General features: G+C 43.0%; 1 protein-coding gene across 1 annotated transcript in view; it reads left to right on the top strand.

The window, feature by feature from the left end:
• The first annotated feature begins 4,386 nt into the window (after nt 1–4,386).
• The window catches only part of SYT8 (synaptotagmin 8), a 259,634-nt gene continuing 249,206 nt past the window's right edge, over nt 4,387–14,814 (top strand). The window contains exon 1 of the mRNA XM_078682752.1: nt 4,387–4,830. The gene's annotated coding sequence lies outside the window, so the exon portion shown is untranslated. The remainder of the gene's footprint in view (nt 4,831–14,814) is intronic.

Raw genomic sequence — 14,814 nt, 5'->3', positions numbered from 1 at the left:
TTGCGTCTCATTAGGTCGAGACCTGCGTAGGCTGCGCTTGCGCAGTCGCAGGGAGAGATCTTATGTTTCACAGTGTGGGGGCTTGAACCCGCCCCTCTTCTCCATTGGCTGGCTTCCTAAACGGAGGCCAGACATTGGAGGAGAGCGGCGTCACTCCTGTCAAGCCCGGATTCGGGGGGGTTTACTTTCTTTCTCTCCCTTACGTCATAGGTCCAAAACACGCCCCCCATCACACTGCCTGCACGCACAAGTCGGCTCTCTGATTGGTTGACAATTACCAAAAGACACTACTATTGGTGTTCGTGATTAACCAATCAGAGGGCCGACTGGCGTGTGCAGGCAGCGTGAGCAGCTCTCCTCTCTTGTTTCTGTTAAAACTTTCTATTCACAAGAACTATATGACACAAGTCTAGCAAGTATTGCTGTAATTTAATTTAACAAAAATGCTTCCTAGCTCATAGGGATTCGAGAGCTAATTCCTGCTTAGAACAAAGGCTATTAAGTGTATCCGATTTGTCCACTTAATGAGGTTTTGTAATTGGGTTTCATTATAATGCAGCTTTAAAGATCAAACCTCGTAAACCTTTTAATGCTTCAGGGCACGACGCAGTGATGGTAATGTACCCGTGAAAAACTTTCATTTTTAATGATTTCATCTGTTCGGAAATGCCAAAAAATCAATATTGAGGCACGCGCTGGGACCCGATGTCTTGCAAGTTTGCAGCCTACAATACGTATTGTTTTCTTTCGTTGGCTCTGCGTGCAGTCGAGGTGGGGCGCCGTTTGCATCAGTAACGTAATACATTAAAAAACGAACAGTGAGGAGAATCGGGCAGCGCGCATGAATTAGCACAGCTAAATTCATGAGCTACAAGCAGGCGGCGTTCGTGCGTCACAGTGATTGTGCATGCGCCCTTTAAAATTAAGCTTGTGTCCAGTTAAGCGCTAGGAAGCTATGTAGGTTTTCACTTGGGAACAAAAAAAATCATTTGTGCTTGTGAATGTAAAATGGACATCGACGGCGGTTAATGGGTATCCTGAAAACGATGGCAGGGAAGTAGTCCACTCCCACTGTACTGTGAATACCCCTGGTGCTTAGCTGCCGAGGTTTTAGATTGCTATGTGTGATATTTTCATGGCATAAGTGTAACTATGAGTGGCATTTCAACGACTTAGTGACACTTTTAGCACCGTCTATCCCTCATCTGGCGCGTGAGTGGGTGTGCACAGGATGCCCTATGGTGAGTTTTTGAGGCTTTTCCCCTCGTCTGGTGTGTGTGCGCAGGTCACTAGATGGTGTGAGTAGGCCAATGAAAGGGTTCTGAGGGTTGTACCCCAGGTCTAGTGTGCGCGCAAAGTGCACTAGGTATTGTGAACTGGGCGCGCACGGGGTTCTGAAGGCTGTATCCCTTGTTGGGTATGTAAGAGGGTGTGCACAGGGCACTGTAAGGTGTGAGGAGCTGCACACAAGCTTCTGGGGGGCTGTACTCTTCCTTTGGTGATGGGGAGGGTATGCACATAATAATAATAATAATAATCCACATTTGTAAAGCGCACAATCACCCGTAAGGATCTCTAGGCGCTGGGGGCCGTCGGGAAGATTAAGCGAGCTATTGCCCAGAGTCACATGGTGCAGGGCTAACCAGCCGCCGGAGCCGGGGATCGAACCCTGATCCCCAGATTCCAGCGTCAGTCGCCCTGGCCGCGGCGCCACACCTCTCCCACATGGCTTTAGATGGTGTGAGGGGGCTTTGCAGAAAGTTCTGGATGGCGTGTTGCTCACCTGTTGATTTGATTTGGGTGTTAAGGTGGTACTGGGTGGTGTTAAGGCATGATTTGCAGACACATCTGGAGGATGTACGTAGAGCGTATCCATTGTGTAGGCTGTGGGAGTAAGCTATTGGCATTGTAAATTACAATGCCATTTATTTATCTGTTTTCAAAACCAACACATAAATAAAAATGTTGTCATTAACAATGATAATAGCTCTACCTTTTGCAAAGGCGAGACCGTTGCATTGTAAATGCTTGTTTTTGTTAGCTGTCAGTAACAGAAGTGGGGTTCCTTGTAATGGATGCTAACTGAGGTTAGCAACAGCTTGTACATATGGCGATGAAGAAATCGGGGCCATACCCTCTTAGAAGTGCTGCAACAGCAGCATTAACTACTTGTAAATATGCGCCTATGTGTCATGTAATTTTACGTCCTGCACAAGCACTGAGGGTGATTGTTATGAGCACCTAGAACCACCATGTAAAGAAATCCATTAGACACAATAAATATAATTAATTCATGTCCTTTTAATGGAGCTTGTAAATCAGCTTCCAAATCTGTCCTGGTACTGAACATTCTTTATCTTTGACATTCTTTTACATCTCACATTATGATGTCATTTATACTTCATTACACACCAGTGCATTAAATCCCATTTAAAGTGATGCACATGTGTGACAAATTGCTTGTTGATCCCCCCATATATTTGGAGGCACATTGCTCAATCACCATGGTGCAAGAATGTCTGCGCCATGGGAAGATTGTTTTTGTGCAGGTAGGGGCACCTTCCTGCACGAAAACAATCTCTACAGGCATTTTCATCTTTCAATGCATGATTTAGAATGCATCACGCATTGGAAGAGGAAAAAACGAGGAGAAATGCAAATATTTCCCTTCTTTGCGCCTGGCTACGCCAGGGTGGCGTAGCATACTGACGCATTTCAAGGTTTTCGGATCCTCTTAAATCTGGAAATGTGTCTGGTTCCATGGGTGTTGCATGGGAACACCCACAGCAACACCCACGGAACGACCCTTTCAAGCAAAATACTGCGTGTAAAGGGGCCGTATTTACAAGGACAGGAAAAGCCACGCAGGGTAAATATGGGGCAGACAAATGCGCTGTCTGTGCATCACAAAAAGTGACGTACTGGAAGCGCAAGGGGCTTGTAAATTTGCCCCACTGAGAAGAGTTGTGATTGTGGACAAGTCCAAGGACAACAAGATGCAGACATCAGACTGTGGCAAAGGGACATTTCTAGCTCTGATCACCACCATTACCAATTACTAACATATGTGCACTTATTGTGACTTACTTGTTGTCTGATCTTCATTTTCTATTGCTGCACTGTCCAATCCCGATATTCCTGTTACTATCTCCTCTGGTATGAAAGCTACTACCACACACTCCTCCAGGTCATCCCGGACCTCCTGCTCTGCTGGGCTGCCTACTCCAGTTTGTAAGACTGCCTTACGATTTGCCGCAAGCTTTTCTTTGGTTCTGCGCTTGCAGCCGTGCCAGCGTTTTCTACAATCCATGACAGTCCTCTTAGATTGTCCAACACTATCGATCTTCTGGACAATCCTCTGCCGTAGCGCCTCCTTTTTGGCAAGAGTCAACTTCGAACTCACAAAGAGTTGGTGCCGGTGATTGGTGACCTCAGTGACAAGTATCTCACTTGCAAGACGCAAAACTGATTACGTGACTTTTTCGACAGTGGTGTCATGCTGACTTGCGGCGGTTTTGCGGAGCCTACGTCAGTTCTACTGATGCAAGCTGAAGCGTTGCGCTGCGGTCTGTCAAGATGTAACTTTGATGCATCCTCTGGGAATTGCGTTGCCGTAGTGTTGACGCAAGTTTTTTGACGCATCACTACGTCACTTCTTGTAAATCTACCCTCCTCTTTCTTAGGCCTCCTGGTAATCAACCAATACTCCCAATTTCGAGAAGCACCAAAAGCTGCCATATCAGTAATTCTAGGGGGTGGGGGCAGCATCGGATTGGTAACGCGGGCATTCGGGCAATGCCCGAGGGGCCGGTGTCCGAGTTCTGCAGTGGGCTGCTTTTTTTAGCAGTCTGGGGGGCAATTTGGGCGCTGTCTCTATTGTTCGAATACAGCCAGCGCCCCAGGAGGTGTCTGGGTGGCCTTTCTAGAGGCGGATGGGCGCTCACTACCTCCGTTTACCAAAAGGCAGAGGTATCAATCCCTTTGTCTCGCGAGCCGGCCCATTAATGTGTGCACATACTCAGCGGTGAGCCTGAGTAGAAGAGGCCTCACTTGTTTCACCACTGTAAACTAACGCGTGCATTTTTTTTTACCCCTCCTAAAGTTTTTTTTTTTATAAATTACAACAACGCAGTGATATGAAGTGTTAATGCAAATGTGGGCCGATTATTTTTTTTGCGTGCCCGGGACGATTTTCATTCCCAATCCAACCCTGGGTTGGGGGGTTAATGAAGGTCTGCCACACAATTTGTAGTACAGCGTGACCGAAAAAAGCAGTAAATTCACGGATAACATGATTGTCACTTTACTCCCCAATTACGGACTAACAAGTCTAAATTAGGCTTGACATCGCCTGCGTCAACTGCACTAATGTAATATTTCCGTGTTGCGTTATTACCAAGGATACAGAACGAACCAAACTAAGAGAGCCGTGACTTCCCCGGGGCGCGGTACTTTCCTCTAAAGTTTGTTCGGTGCCTCCGCACCGCCCGGGGTTCGGTTTTGCCGCCGCCTGTTTGCTTTTCATAACCTAAAGACGTCGCCCACATTCCTGTGGGAGTTCCTTGCCTCTCTCGGTGCCTGTGTCTGCAGGTGTGCAGTTTATACCCGAGGCGTGGCCTTCACAGGTGCCCCGTCCCCTCCGCCGAAAGTCGCCTTTCCTGTTCCCCAGCAGCGTCGACGGTTCCACCTGCCGGGCGAGGGGTCGAGCTGGAAATGCTGTATGGGGTCTTCACAGGGGATGTCGCGGGTAGGAGTTTCGGGGTGACTTGCGGCGCGTGCACCGTAGAAGGGAGCGTAGAGAGAGCCCCGTGAGCGCCAAATTCGCAGCAGGTGAGTCCCGAGGAGAGCTCATGCGTACATCCTTGTTCTGCCTCTCTGTGTGTGTGGCAGTATACACGGTGCTCGTCGCTTTATGTTCTGAAGAATTTCTGTTTTTTTACTGTTGCTCTTCCTCACTGCAATTCTGAAAACGCTTACATAAATCATCGTCACGGCTGAATAGAGAACTGTGATTGCTGCTTAATTTGTACCCGTGGTTGCAGGTGCTGTGGATGTTTTTTTTTTTTTTATATATCCGACTTAGTCCCAGAGCGAGAGAGGGCGCAAAGAGTGAAAAGGAGAAAGTGGGGACAACAGTTACAAAGAGAGAAGTCAGGGAAGAAAAATAACCCGCAAGAGTGAAATTAAGAGATAAGAAGTGTGGAGTGGTGGAAGAAAGAAACATAAGGTAGAATAAAACTAGGCAGCTGGTGTTCTGCAGTTCCACTATTCCGCAGTGCGAGTGGTGGACTCCCAAGAAAATCTTTGGAACTCTGCCCCCATTTAATAAATATTATTATCATTTAGACTTCTGTTTCGAAGTCATGTGTAACACCCTTTTCAAGTCTTGATCTTCTTGTCTTCTGGGACGACTTTTTGTACTTTGTAAATTATAACAGTGGGCTAAAAAGGAGCTTGCAGTGCTGTTGGCTACATAGTTAAGAGTGTTTCAAATTGTGACACATGACAACGTGCGGCCATTTGACCTCCATCTGAGAAAACAGGAGAAATGCGTGCTAACTGCACTATAACATACCACTTCCTGAAAAGTTCTGTGACTGGTTAATGCCATCAAAAGACTGGTTGTAACTACGTAGGATGCAGAAAAATGTTTGTGAAGATGTGAAGTAACATGGATATTTTGCAATATAGGTATTTGTAGTTATAGATTTGCATTTTTGGTATAATGGAGCACAGCAATTGGAAACCTTTATATTTGCCACTCTTTTAGTTCATTACCCATTCATAAATTAAACAAAAAAAATCTTATTGAGATTTGAAAATATATTGTGCGTGCAGCCATACAAAAAGTGCCACCATTGTTGCGCGGCTTGCTCAGAACGATAACCTTGCCCCCCCCACTCCCCCATTCCTCATCTTCGGTACCTATATTATGGACTGCTCTTTTTGTATGCCACCCCACTAACCTCCCCCCACCCCACTAACCTCCTCCCGGTTAGGGTGTCTCTGTCTATGCATGGCTCAGTTCAGTTTATGTTCCCATCCGTCTCTGTTATGGTTGCTTACTTCTGAGTGTTGTGCTCCCCTTTTTGGGTGTGTCGCATTCATTAGTCTCTCGTGGGCCTCATTTTTGGCTTCCATGTTCGTGGTGTATATATCCCATATCAAAGCCTTAGGGCCTCGTCCAGTTTGTATTCTGTGCCCTGTAATTGCATCTGCTTCCGCTTTAACCCATGTCAGTAGATCAGGTAAACACAAATTTTCTTCTAGAGCTGAACTTGCCTTCCGGGACATGGCACGCAGCGCCTAAATAGAGCAAAGTCTATGAATTTACATAGCACTTTATTTTTTTAGGTCTTGGCACAAGGCCTAAGTTGCTTAGCTCTGGTGTGCAAGGGATTGAGCAGTCTACTGGTTTGGAGAAAACTTCTAGCACTGTCCCCCATTTATGTGTGCTGTAGTGTGCTGCTTTCTCATACCATGTGGTAGAAGCCCGCATCGCTGTCGACATCAGAGTTAGCCAGTGGATCTCCCCCCCCAACCATCTTGTGCATGCTGTGTGGTGTGAGGGCATTACCCCTTTATTTGTACTCCTTAACCCAATCCTTACGTAACTGAGTGCTGACTCTGCAACAGATAACCCTTTATTTACTAGCTAGGAACACTTGGTGCTTGCGCCCTTTTTGCCTTTCTATAACATTAGTCACACGTGCAAAATCCATAACAACCCAACCTTGCAAAGCCTCAATCTATTTTTTCAAATCTGGAGACAATAACACCTTCCCTCTGAGGTAAACTTTTACTTTCTGTTCTGTGCCCTTCACCCTACCTTTCCCAATCCTTCCTCCCCCCCTGCATTCTGCCCCGTTAGTATCCCCCTCCTTAGAGCCCTGTAGTGAAGCTTGTCTTAGAATGTTCATGACTACTCAAAACTATGTCTTTGCCCTCTCTTTGTTTCTCTTTCTTGACTGACTGTCCATGGGCTCCAGGAGGCCTGTTGTTACAGGCTTACAGTCTGCTTTTTGGGGGTTGTCCTGCTTCGTTATCTGGCATTGTCACAGCATGTCGGTCCTCTGTTGGTTGGGTACCAACTGTTGGCAGTATTTCTGATAGTCTGTCATGTTAGAAATAAAGCGCCTAAACCGGGCCGGGGATGGTGGTGTCCTCAAGAATAGACAAGAAAATCTGTTCATAAAGATAAGATTCAAAACCGCATTTCAGTTGAGAATAGGAATTAGCCACGACACAAAAAGGTAATGGGACACGTAATTTAGAAACCATGAAGGTTTATTAAATATGAAAGTGCAATACAGAAGGCAAAAAGTATATAAAGCCTTTCCTGGCGCAGGCTCGGCCAGTCTCGACCACGCCCAAGTTTTCATTCATAAAAACATCTTCCATCTTCCGAATTTCATCCACCTGGGCAAGACTACGACTGAAGCTGGGCCTTCAAAGACAATCTATTTTCTGTGAGGCTGATACCCTGAAATACTTTATAAGGACACTAAAAGCTGCAGACAACACCCTATAAGTCCGGTTAAAAGAAACTCTTGCCAGCTCTGGGAATCCGTGGAATTGTCAAATTATAAAGGCCATAAGAACGCTAGACATCGACAACTCATTACTAACCGCAGACACTATTCCATGCACAGTCTGGCAAAGGGTTATCAATAAGCAGGTCAGACAAATTTCCTACCGGATGTACATCCAGGTTCTAAAAACAGCAACTATCTTGCTTCCCTTGAATAACTCATACCTCCCTGGGGTACCTCAATCTTACCTCCTAGAAAGTCTGAACACAGTGGCCCGGAAGAATAAAATGTTCATGCGTCTCTTAGGTCTGCGCTCCACTGCCTTCAACTGATGGGCTCCAACAAGTGAGGAGGGGGCCTGCAAACTGTGCAACTACAAGTCTGAATCATGGTTGCATCTTCTGTGCTGTTGCCTCTCCCTTGACGCTCCCAGAAGACTTCTTTTAAAACCCTTATATTTAAAATGGGGCATCAGAACATGTTGGGAGGCATCGGCCCTTTGCTTTACTTCCTTAGACATTCAAGTGCTTGCAAGGTCTGGAAAATATGTGAGACTCCTGGACAATCTCTGTTGACCCTCTCTTGCCCCTGCCCTTCCAGTTCCTCCCCCCCAAAAAACTTATCACTGCCTTTTTTCACCCCCTGTACTAGAATTCCTGTACTAATTTATTTTATTCTTTGCTCTGGAAACCTGTTACATGATTATAATGGTAACTACAAGACTGCCTTGTTAGTTATATGTATATGAAGTTAAACTTGATGGTTTTCTTAGTTTTTGCTTTTAACGTGGTAACTGCACTATGATGACACTCTATTGCAATGATTTTAATTAACTGTGCTAATTTAATAAAACCAAACCAATAAAGTTGTATCATTTTTCAATCAAAAGCATAAAGATCAGAAATCAATTAGAAAGGATGCAACATAAGCAAAATCTGAAACATAGTCTCAATCCAGAATATGAAGCAAATCAATAGAAAATGATACAGCATGTCTAGAAAGAGGCAAAAGGCTCTGGTTAGTCCCTGGTAAATTCCAGAAAAAAGCATCCATTTATAACAAAATTCACCATAGAAAGCAATTGAAATCGCACAGTGAGCTTAGGGTGAGCAAAAGTAACAAAACATTATTGAATCATAACACAAGCATTATAACACTTCATATAACCCCACCAGCCTAACACTCTCCCCCAAAATAAATAATAATAAAGAGTCTCCTTCTGGCTCAATATCATTTGACGTGTAAGCACAAATCTAGTTAAATACACAATAGCAGCCTTATGGGTGAATAAGCCTGCAGTGAATAAACAAGAAGAGACAGTGGAAAGCAACAATTTAACTAAATCATTTTGTCCGAGGATCTTCAGGAACAGCATGTCAACACAAAACATCAGTGCACATTTTACTGCATGTGGTGTCAATGAGAAGTAAAAACATGATTTATTTCTGAATCCAAAATAAAGTGGAGGCCTAGTTCTGCCATACAATAAGAAAACACAGTTCTGTACATCAAAGCATTGTCATTTCAATTGCCAAATGATCATGTTACTAAGCAAATATTATTCAAACTAAAAATAGCACTAACACTAAGGAAGGGTTGTTGGCTTACTGCATACAAACCTAAGTACTGGGACAAGGGAAATAGGGAAATGTCCTGATTACTTGTGATCTTCATTGTTCAGAGTTTGTAATCAATTAACTGAGCAGTGCTATCACCTGATATTTAATGCTAATGCAAGAAAGGCAACAAAGTAGTTTTTGCTATTTCTTGCACTAGTACCAACCTTAACTGAAGCCACATGTATCGTTTTTATGTATCTGAATTCAGGGACACAACTAGAAAAAACTGAGGGTGGGGGGATGGAGGTACTAATATTTCACACAGTGGGGATTGAAGGGTGGCTTCCTCAGAACCTACGTCAAAATTACGTATGGGGGCTTGCTTTACTGATCTGATACAATATATGGGAAATAGTGCATTTTAGAACCTGGTGGAGTAGTACCATTGGTCTCAGACTTAACTACTTTTTCTGTTGTTGTATGTTTTTTTCTCAAAACTATTTTAGCAAAATGAATTACAAATGTTGTATTATAATGCATATTGACTAGTAGTTATGGAAGGATGTAGCATTTCTGTTTTTATTTTCTGGGAGCAGGGTAAGAAACAGCAAAAGTGGAAAGCATATTGGGGCGGTTGCATTTCTCACCACAAGAGGACATAAAACACTTTTACAAGATATTTGAGCATCCTAACTGAAATCATGTTTTGGGAAAATGCAATCAAAAGGCCCCTGGTTAAGCATATTTCTGTTGGTATTGTTCTAAAACTGGCACACCCACTAGCACTCACTACATTTACGTTATTTTCAGAATACAATGTTAGTACATGAAACATCTCTTTTAAAGTTAGGAGGATGCCACCTGTCAAGGTGCTATAACACAGTACATAAAACAACTATTTTGAACTTAGGGTAGGATGCCGTTAGGCAAGGTTCTCTTAAGTAACAGAATGTTGAATCTCTACTCGTATTTTTCTACGTGGTAACCCTTTGCTTCAGCTCACATCAAATATTCTTGGCTGTGATCAATGTAGGCACTGTAGAAACCTGAAAACCGCCCAATTTGGAAATATGACTAAAATCCCTGATCATGAATCAGAAAAGAGATCAACGTGGTATTGGCTCTTGTAGAAAGAATAGTAAATGCATGAGCCTGGATACTAGCAGGACCTCTGGGGCTAAATCAGAAATAGAATTGAAAAAGATTTTGAACATATATATGTAATCATAATGTGAGGGACTGAATGAAATGCAGACATAACATGGTCTGCAATATTGCAGCAGCCGTGGAAGTGGCCATAATAGATCGGTATGTCATTAGTAATCCTAACGTTTGATTTTCAGAGGGGAGCACAGACTTCTGATCAGAAAGCGAGTACTCCAAGAAGAACATACCTAGAAATAACTAGAAATTAGCGGTTCCGGTCACACTGGACTTGGTTTTACTTTATGCAGATTTTCAGGAGGAATATTTCTCCACCATACTACAAGTGGTTCAGTGTGTCCAGAACAGAAATTACTGGATCCAGAAATACCAAACCTGGCTTTACTGGGATAAGTCTCAGAGCAAAAAAAACTGTGGCTGGTGAATAGCAGAGGATGTAGGCAAATGAACATTCTATAGATGGTCAAGGTTTCATACTGAACGTATCAAACTCTGGTGTACAATGTGCTGTAGGCTAAAAAGCCATAACTTATTTAGTTGTCACACATGGCATGGACTTACTTGGCAGCTATGCCCGGACGTCTTCATTAGAGTCAGTGTAAGTCACCACCCACCTAACCATACCACTCCTTCCTCCATTGATCACTCTCCTTCAGTATTACAAAGCCCAAAAATGAATAGTTCACACTTGTCTTTTTCTCATGATGATCCTGACTGGGGTGTCTGGCTAAGAGAGGAGGAGATGGATCTTCATCAGTAGGGTGTTTTTTTTCTTAATATGGAGGCTACACTCAGTTTTACAACATGAACCTGACGTCTGGTAACACACTCAACAAATCTGACTTAGGGCCTCATTATGAGTACGGCTGTCCACAGGACTTCCATACTAACGGTGGCAATCCAACTACGCCTCACTTGCGGTCTGCCTGCCGTATTAGGAGTGTGGCAGTCGGACCAATGTGCTGCCGGGATCCAGGATCCTGCGACAGTGGCCCAGCAATCAGAGGCACGAAAATGCTGGTGGTGGTGCTGCAGCACCGCTGAGCATATTCGGAGTTGCCTGTCAATTGCCACTTTCATAGCGGTTAGCCCACCATGAAAAGGGTGGCGGAGATGCAATTAAGCAGGCCCTAACAGGGCCCTCTGTCGCTCAAGGGCCTTGGGGTGCATGCAGGGGGGCACATGTTGTGCTCCCCTTGCAATTGCACACCATTCCTGTACATTGTGGCATGCACGACATGGTCCATGCCACACTGTGCAGTAATGTACTGCAGACACTGTCACGGCGGCGGTCTGCATGTTAGGCTCTCCTATAAGCCTAACAGACCACAGTCGTGAGAATGCCGCAGCACACTCGTAATCCAGCGTGCGGGCACATTACCGGCTTGGTGAACCTTCTGTCAGCGCGGTGGTGGCAGGCCAACAGGCAAGATGTCACATTATGTGGGTAATGAAGACAACCGATTACTCAGGACTGCCAAACTCATAATCAGTACATCAATCATCTGTACATGCATATGATAATAGTGCAACCTTCCAGAGCCTATATTTTTCATATACACCGATTATTTCACCAAGTTACCAAAGCATATTGACTAAACACAGCAATTAACCTCCATAGACAACAAGTTTAGACCCTCCACTTTCATTTTAATATTTTGTCTCATTAGTGATCACCTGTAAAGCTACACTTCAAATACTGCACAATAGTTCATAAGCTAGAACCCCTCCTTTTCAAAATCTTGTCTGTCCCAGAAACTAGCGTAGATTTTTCTGCACAAGTGATTATCACTTCGCTGTAATTCCAACATGGGATTTTCACATTTGCTGTGACCCATACATGCTCACATTAAATACATTTTAATTTTCACTGAAACAATTATTGTCTGCCTGGAAAAAGTCCTATGTCAAAAGGGGCAAAACACGTCAGCTGAAGCATAACACATGATGGATTTGTTCAACTTACTTTGTTCATCACTCTGGATGTCAATATATAATTACTAATACCTTCTGATCACAGTGGGCAACATAACAATAAAAATCATTTTAGGAGCACAGCAATTTCTGTTAAAAAAAGAAAAAAAAGTGATAGAAGTAGCAAATAAGTGAGCCAATGATGTAATCAGGTCTTATCCTCAAAAAGTTAAATGAAATCATCACTGAATATAGCTACATAACAAACTTACACTGGGCAATGGTGAGCACAGAATGATCAACAATGCAAGAAAAAAATAACAATTAAAATGAAACTTTGGGCTCGAGATTTCCTTCATGCTAAACGAAACACTAAGAAATTGACATGCCAGTACTGAAACATTCCTAGGGCTCTCACAAAGCACGTCCACCCAGATTGCCACCATGAACCACAGCCCAATTATCGAGACGTCTCCAGGCTTTCACTATTCCCATGCCCTGTCTTGCATCACAGACGGATATTTCAGCAGTGAGACATTTACAAAACTCATAATGCATGTCATTTAGGCTTGAGCAAGCACAGATAACACCCTATTGAGACATCCACAGAGCTCTGACAATGTACCTCAGTATTGAATTGTATTCTATTGATGTATACTAAAGAGACATCTAGAGAGCGATAACGGCGCACCTCTTTTCTGATTTGCTTCATGTACTGCATCCCACATAATGTGGCACCTGAAGGGTTATTGAAAAGCTTCTCTGTCTTCACATACAGTGTGTATGTCAACCCCACTACTGAAGCAACCAATCATTCAAATCTTTATTCAAGAATTGGAACTCTAACGAGATCCACATGAGCACATAAGATCCCTTTGTGAATAAAATAGATTTATTACAAACTTTAAAAGCATTAAAGGAATCTGAAAAGATTTTTGCAAATTATCTTATTCACAAGGCAAATTTGCAAATGGCAGGCTTCAGCTGCTGTTCGTACATTATATTTTCAAAACAACGACCTCAAGTAGTAACAACGGTGAAAGTGCATTCAGGGCAAACACATAATGCATGGTTCAAATTCTGTATACGAATGCTACAAAAATGACAAAATGAATCTTTAGTCGGAGAGTTAGACCAATCTGTGGTTAATATATTTAAAGGAATTAAATTCATACATAACAAAGTCCAGAAGCGACAAATTCCATGCTCAAGACTCCATGACAAATACTGCTGTGGTTCTCGTATGCAAGAAAAATCAGTTATTACATCAAGTGTTCACTTGGATTCACAATATTTCAGATCTCATAGTTGAATTACAGTTGAGAAAGAAAGCTTAAAAATAACTTAATATGAGCGTAGGAAGAGAACTTAGGGGTGCCGGCTTTTATTCAAACAAACTAATTGCATTAATAAACCTTCTAATTTTCAAGCTGAAATCCCCACCTGACCACATTGGCCAATAAGTACTTATTAATCCAAAATCTAATTTTTGGGCGTGTGCAGCTACCAAGAAGATGAAGTTGTACAACGTCCGCAAAAATTGGCCTTCCAATTTCTCTAAAAAATCCCACTTTCTGATGTCAATTGTCTATATAGCATATAATAAAGTTGGAGGGATATGTACCTGGTATACAGATAAATGTATAAAATGTCTATGATCCACTGCCTTATAGAATGCTCTTGACTTAGACTGTTAGCTTGCGGCCTGGCCTTAGTGGAACTGTGACATATGTGATCTTTCTCATTCAGGCTGCTGGACATAATTTTCCCAGGTAGGAATATGATTTAATTACCTCCAGCTTCTCCTTACCAAGGAACCAGCAATAATTGTAAAACTTCCTAGATATTTTTTCCTTAAAAATCAAGATTTTTGGATGCATTCATTTTCAAAACATGAGGATGAACAAGCTGCTGTAATGAAGACAACCGATTACTGCCCCCAATTCTTGGACAGTCTTCAATGCTGTTGCCCAGATGTTGAGGTTAGGTCGAAATACATAGGAAGAACAACAGTATAGGGGCAAACAGATCACCCTGTTTTAGACCATTCTTTGTTGGGATGAGAGAAGACAAAGAATGATCACCACCCAAAAGCACCTGACACCAAGTAGAGGAATTTAACACAATTAATTGGATCAAATTATCAAGCATACCTAAACTATGCAATTTTTTCCAAAGGGTTGGACGATCCACTCTATCAAACGTTGTGGAAAAGGCTATAAAGGCAGCATATACATAAGAGCCATGACCAGAAACCTACTTTCCCATGATTAATTGCGACATAATGATGTTATCAAACGTGAAATATTTTCTTAAAGCCCACTTCTTCAATAGGTATAATCTTTTCCTCTTCAACCGCACCAATATGCTCAAACGACATAAGTAAGCAATTAGGACTGCTTTTCGCAAAAACATTTGCCTACCGCATTTAAAAGGATAATTTGACTATAATTACAGGGTTCTTTTTGGCACTATGATGCTCACTGACAAGGACAGGAGAATGAGGCCATGCTGGTAGCAATATTCAAACACTGGGGTATGAAACGTCACCCATAATGAAGCCTCTCCCTTAAAGACAGAAATGGGTATCTCATTGGAACCCATTGCCCTGGAGGATCTCATTCCCCTAGATAACCCTCAATCTG

This window comes from Lissotriton helveticus, chromosome 3_1, assembly GCF_964261635.1.
Source record: "Lissotriton helveticus chromosome 3_1, aLisHel1.1, whole genome shotgun sequence".
Taxonomy (NCBI): Eukaryota; Metazoa; Chordata; class Amphibia; order Caudata; family Salamandridae; genus Lissotriton; species Lissotriton helveticus.
Note: the sequence above shows the minus strand (reverse complement) of the source record. Positions and strands in the feature narration are given on the sequence as shown.